Source organism: Dermacentor silvarum, chromosome 1, assembly GCF_013339745.2.
Source record: "Dermacentor silvarum isolate Dsil-2018 chromosome 1, BIME_Dsil_1.4, whole genome shotgun sequence".
NCBI classification, from domain to species: Eukaryota; Metazoa; Arthropoda; class Arachnida; order Ixodida; family Ixodidae; genus Dermacentor; species Dermacentor silvarum.
In genome coordinates this window covers 237,798,686-237,805,315 of record NC_051154.1, presented here as the reverse complement: position 1 = coordinate 237,805,315, position 6,630 = coordinate 237,798,686, and positions in this window count along the sequence as shown.

Genomic DNA, 6,630 nt, shown 5'->3' with positions numbered 1-6,630 from the left:
TCAAAGAAACTCTAGTTGCAAAAGCAGGCTGCTTCTCCATACTTCCTGACGAAACGACGGACATCACTGGAATCGCACAGCCCACTGTTTGTGCAAGGTACCTAAGCAAGGATGCCAACGACATCGAGCGAGTGTTTTAGGTTTTAGCACCGGAATATATGCCCTATGCCCTCTCTCATTGTGACTGCAGGTTCTGTGTAAATGTGTACAAACTGCTGCAGATTCTAGTCATCCTTCCAGTGACCTCTGCCAGCGCAGAGAGAATATATTAAACAAGAGTTTACTAAAAGACTACTTGCGTTCTACAATGTCTATGGAACGCATGGTTAGGATGGCGCTTCTATACACCCGCAGAGACGTCGGCATAAACGTGTCCGAATCATTGACCGCTTCGGTCAACTTCCCCGCCGAGAGAAGTTTGTCCTTTAGATAGCGCAGCAGCAAAAATCTATGCGAGTTAAAAGCTCTGTTCCTTCCGGTCCATAAGCTCGTAATTTGAAAACGTATGACTGTTCGTTAGCCTTTAAAACCGCAGAAATTTTAGCCATTTATTCTAGCAGTTAGCATCATGATCAAAATTATCATGCGAATGCGAAAATTACGAGCACATCAATAACCAATTTTGAGCGACCTTGCTCATTGAAAGCTCGGCCCACGCGGCGTTTGCCAAAACAATCTCGGATATTGGGTGGTTCAACTTGGCGCATCATCTGCGGCTTTCGTTTGTCCTTTTCTTTCCTTTTTAGCTACCTGATTTTACTTCTTTTTTGAAACGAAGCAATACCCTCCTTTAATTTTTGGTGAAAAATAATTGTTGCCGCTGTACAGGCAGTTAAATTACACACATTTCGTACTGATTTCTGCATTATTCCTCTATTATTCTACCCATATGGCGCTGTCGGGACCGCCGCATGGCCCGAGTACATATCACTATTTCTGCGTTCATAGTTTTGTTCTTGCCTAGACAATCTGTCTTTCTGTGGCGAAGTTTACTATCTGTGACTGCACAACATGTTTGTCTTGTTTGACAGATATATACAGTGACGTTTGCTTAAATACGTATATTTATTGGAGACTTAGACGTATATTTAAATATCTTGTTGCGAGGTTTTGTGTATACAACAGTGAACTTGTTTCCAGCGACACTTTTTTTCCCTTGAAGTTGTATCTTTACTCTTACTTTTATTTGTACTCACTGTTGCGAGTGTAATCTCGGTGTAATTACAATACACGACCGATAATTACACACACGACAGCTGCTCCTGTGCAATCTATTGCAACGAGGGACAACGTCATTGATTTTTTTCCTCGCCGGTGCATATGTGCAAAAATGTAAACAAGGTTCTTCAATGACACAGATTCATCAAAATATGTGTCCTCAACTTATTAATTTCTTGGCCTTTACGTTTTTGATATCAGCTGCATGCACTGTTTTGCTGGTTTCGAACTGATATAGTTCTAAAGTTCGTGCGATATTTTCTTTACTTATTAAATAGAAAAAAAAAAAAACGCGGAAGCATTGCTATCAGTTATTTCTGCCACAATTTTTGGGACATATACGAATACATTCTGTTATGAAAAAATACACATTTTACTTGACAGTGCGTAGCGTTCAGTGATTCGTTTGCAGCATATAATATACAATGCCATTGCCATGATCAGTACATTATTCATGTATTTGATCCCTCGACAAATTCTATAAGGAGGAGGCCGCGCTGCAACGTCAGCCCCCCCCCCCCCCCCCCCCCCCCCGAACAAATTTCTGGCTACGCCACTGGTACGTATGTCAATGTTAGATCCGATGGACGTGCATTTGTACTCTAGCGATGAAAAGTTAAAACATCTTCGACCAGGGCCGATAATGAAGGCCGCACAATGGCGTGCAACTAGACTGGGGAATATGGGCCAATCCCGAAGATGGTGGTCTACACTGCGTCTCAAAGCGCTAGCTATCACGAGGGAGGAATGCGAGATATATATTGGTTGACAGTGGGGAGGAAAGCCTGCGGACCGCACCGTAGCGCGCGGCTGAGAACAGGCGGAAAGACAAAGATGAATGCAAGAAATTTGCACGTTACGCAAGCGCGCCTGTCTTACAGAGCTAGTTGGCTTTGGCAAGCGAGAAGTATGCGTGCGATCATGACCTAATGGCTAGAGTATTGGGATGATGTGCTCGAATACAGAGGTTCGATCCCACCATCGGTCACGCGCCTTTTACTCATGAGGCGAGACAGGAACCTACACACCAACCTACCACAAAGTGCCTGGAATGAGGCAAGGAATTTTAGTCAATAATGGTCAAACTATACCCACTGAAAATTGGCGTCCGCTATAGCTTTTCAACGCATTTTGCACTGTTGCGCATCTTAATCTTGTAGGTAGAATGCAAGCCATGCATAGTTCAGAATGGTATGGTTAAAATGGTCTAGCAGGATAGAGCCGTCTGTTCCGCCATCAAGACCTCATCGTGATGCACACGTATACAGGGTGTCCCAACTATCATGCAGCAAGGTTTTAACATATGCAAATGCCATGTAGCTGGACAGAACCAAGGCGATGCTGTTTGCCGTCGCTTGGCCCGTCGCTTGGAGATACTCAAGAGTATTTTTTTGCATTCCGCCTAATTAGATAATTAGTATTAACTTCTATATTATAATTAGATGAAAAGTGTCATGAGAAAATTGTAGAGCAACACGAGAAACTACCGATACAGCTTTCTGGTGCTCAATACGTGCTACATAGAAGTCATTTTCCGAGCGCGCGCCCTAAGCCCGCGAATGCACGCAAAATTGCCGCGCGACTGGCCACTCCAGCACTTGGCGTTTATTCGCGGGCTTCTTTCACACTTGGAAAAACACTTTTATGTAGCACCTATTGAGCACCAGAAAGCTGTATCAGTAGTTTCTCATGTTGCTCTACAATTTTCTCATGAAACTTTTCATCTAATTATATTTGAGAAGTTAATACTAATTATCTAATTAGGCAGAATGCAAAAAATACTGAGTATCTCCAAGCGACGGCAAACAGCATTACCTTGGTTCTGTCCAGCTACATGGCATTTGCATATTTTAAATCTTGCTGCATGATAGTAGGGACGCCCTGTATATGCAACTGGTTAGACTTACGGGCTACAGTAGCAGTGGGGAAAAGGCTCAACTTTCTATGATGATATGTAACACCACTATTAGGGGTTGTGCTTCCATCTGCACATGGCGCACGATTCCAGGAAAGTGTAAAAAAAAAATCACCGACGATTACGATACTCCCTATACTACTCCCTAAATACTATACTGATACTCCCTAATGCGAAATTTGAGCGCAGCTCTATACGTGTTTTCATTTCACGATATAATGGCTGGCGCGGACAATGTCTTGTGCGACACATTGCAAACAGAGCGAAGTGTGGCGCGACTGCCTCGCTCATTGAGTGATCGAGAGAGGCAGCGCGTGGGTGACGCGTGGGCGTGAATCACAGCAGCCGCCGCAGACAGACCTCCGTTCATGCAGCGCTTTGTTTCCATACAGTCGACGCGCGCTACTCTGGCACCATCTTGTAGCCATCGTCACCACAGAGCCCATCTTGCGCGGCACTACGCTTTTTTCTCACGCTTTCGCGATACCTTCCTCCTCGGGCTTCACGTTCACTCTTTTATCCTTCGCAGTGTTGTTAGTTCGCTCGTTTACGAGAGACGCCGTCGCAGGAACGGGCGCCTAAGAGCTATACCCTCAAAAATTACACGCAGAATGTCCTCTGGGAGTTCAAGCATTTGCTACGAATCACCTGCTGTTTCGTCGTCGTATGCTGCCAAAGCTGTGTTTGGAATAATTGCGAGAAACACCGCGAAAGAATCGTGAAATGGAGAAGCGCGGTTGCAACACAGAAATGTTAACCAAGACCAGCATGAAATGACGAAGAGGCGAGGTAGCAACTCATGTTATGTGATGGTGCGCTTGGATAATGCTGCTGCATCGTGGAATGAAACACTGGCCGATGCGTACTGTAGTACGCGACGGAATTTCCCAGTGTCACGTTTGGTAGACTTCGTACGTATAGACGTGGTCGATGACGCTGCCTCCTCTCGATGCGAACCATTACCAACCGTACTCCGGCGGCGGCTAAGAATGCCGCGGCCGCGGGGGCCCTATCTTGTAAGCGTGCAATGGGGACAGTGCTGGTAGCTTCGTGTGCCCCACGTTCTCGCCGCTTATATAGTTCGCGTTGAAGCGAGATGCATCATGGTCAATTCGGTCGCTGCTGTGGGCCCTACCTGGAAAGCGATCTAGTCTTACGTGACCTTACGTGACGAAAGGGTTTCCTCGTTGGGGAGGCATAGAAATGCGCATGTATCTAAAATGCAATTTTAACCCCAATAAATTACATGAAGAAACAATCAATCCGATATCTCATTGGACATCCAAGATAAGGCACATGGCATTCAAGCATGTAATTAAATATTTGCCAATCAAGTGTAGACATTGGTTCAGCAGCAAAGTAGCGTGGATGGTTTTGCCCTAATGGGACAGGATGTGCCCCCTTCCAGTAACTTAGAACATCTGTTGATACTCGGGGCTCTTGGATATAGTCGCTTCTTAGAAAACTTTTAAATTACAAACTTGATGATGTTTCAAACATTACATTTGAGAAAAAGTCCATACTTTTTCTAACTAAATAAATGTTGTTCTTGGTGTACCATATCAATTGGAATATTTCGGGGCCTTTACCTAGAAGTGAAAAAAAAGTGAAAAAAAGTGAAAAAAAGAAAACAAAAAAAAACAGCAAAACGCGTTTATTTTCACAACGGCATTGCTCATCCATCATCAGAGCTGCTGCATTCTCAATCATCCGAACTTGCAGAAGTGTCATCAGAAGACAACTGTTTGTTGCTGGCCGCCTCCACAGTGTGTCGACCTCGGTTCCATTAAGTGAGCGCTACACGACCACGAATGATGTTTTACGTGGATTACGCGCTGACAGTTTCCATTTTGTGCTAGCTCATATAACACGCTTTCTCAGAAACGCCAAACTAGCGCTGAGCGACATGTTGCTGTTCGCTCGACGAAGTGGACAACCCTTATCTTGAACACTGCTGAAACTGTCTCCGCATGCTGCTACTCATCCCTCACCAGACAAAACACACACACGAAGTCGATTGCAAGTGTGCACACAAAAGACAGTGGGGAACAAAAAAAAAAAAAAAAAAAAAAAAAAAAAAAAAAACACCAGCAATCACATTTGGATATGGATACGGCTTTAGCTATGCATTTGCCAACATGCACGCCGTAAGTTGCCCGACAACTCATTCTGCTGAAGACTACTATATAATAGGAGTGGCGACCTTAGCCTTTTTTCAAGAAAATACCTAGACTTATATTCTGGTTTATACGCAATACCAGAAATGGGTTTAACCTAATATTGAGTACTTTCATGAAAAATGAAAACATTTAAATCATCAAAAAGCATTTTCTAATACCTATTTAGAGCAGACTGCAACTTGAAATTACAGTCATGCAATGTGAGGCATGCAGGTTCAGAGAAAGGCAGGAGTCACTCATAACATAGAAAAATTTATTCTAGGATGAAATGCTAGGACAGTGACAGTCACGAGATTGTTAAAGTTTACACTAACTTGTTCTGTAATGGTAGCAAAAATGGGTAAGCAGTAGAACTGAACATAAGGTTTAAAATATCACAAAATTGCACAAACAGATACAGAATTTGCAACTGTCTGTCGTAATGAATGCTCTAGTGTCATGGTATGCATTTGAATGTCTTCCCTTCAGAACTGTTGCACGCGTGAAATGTGAAGCTTGTGTTGTGGATGACGGGAGGTTTCCTTCATGGACGGGTTAAAACTCTTCTGGCAAACAAAGCGCCAAAATAAATTTGTGAAACAATCACCATTGTCAATTTGATGGTGAATAATGAAAAAATTCATAACATAACTTTGAAAAGCTTCTAACATTACTTTTGTGAAGCACAGAACACTCTTAGGATTTCTGCAACACCAATACTGTTTTTTACACGAACAAGAAAAAAGATTGCATTAACTAATGTGAGACCTTCTGCTTGAGTCATGAGTGATTTGACAGCAGACAAAAGAAAATAAACCTTCTACATACCAAGGCCGGGATAATGTAACAATTCTATTCAAATTCTTTTCCTTTTCGCGCTTCATCGGTGGTCAGAGTAGCGCTCCACCTACGTTAATCCCCAATCGGTCAGTCGTAAACGGTGGATAAGAAAAGCATACAATGAAGCGAAAGGACATTACATTACCGGCCCAAGTGTCAAAAACGCTAATCATACTAGCCTGTATGAAGCAAATCTTGTACACACATATACACGCAAAGAAGAGGGAAAGGGCTTTGCCAGCGCATAAATCAGGCACCCGTGTGAGAGGTTCTAGCCCATTAACTTTGAACCAAGAACTTTGCAGACCACAGCTTGAGAATGCATGCAAAGGAAGGGCATGAACGACTGACACTACTGCTAACCGCTCGGATAAAGAGTGCAAAGCAGGAGCATGTCTTTATGAAGCCCGTGATTTTTTTTTTTTTTCTGATGGCAATACAATGGACCTCCAGAAACATGATACCTGCAAGCCCTTCTACACAGCTTACATATCAGAT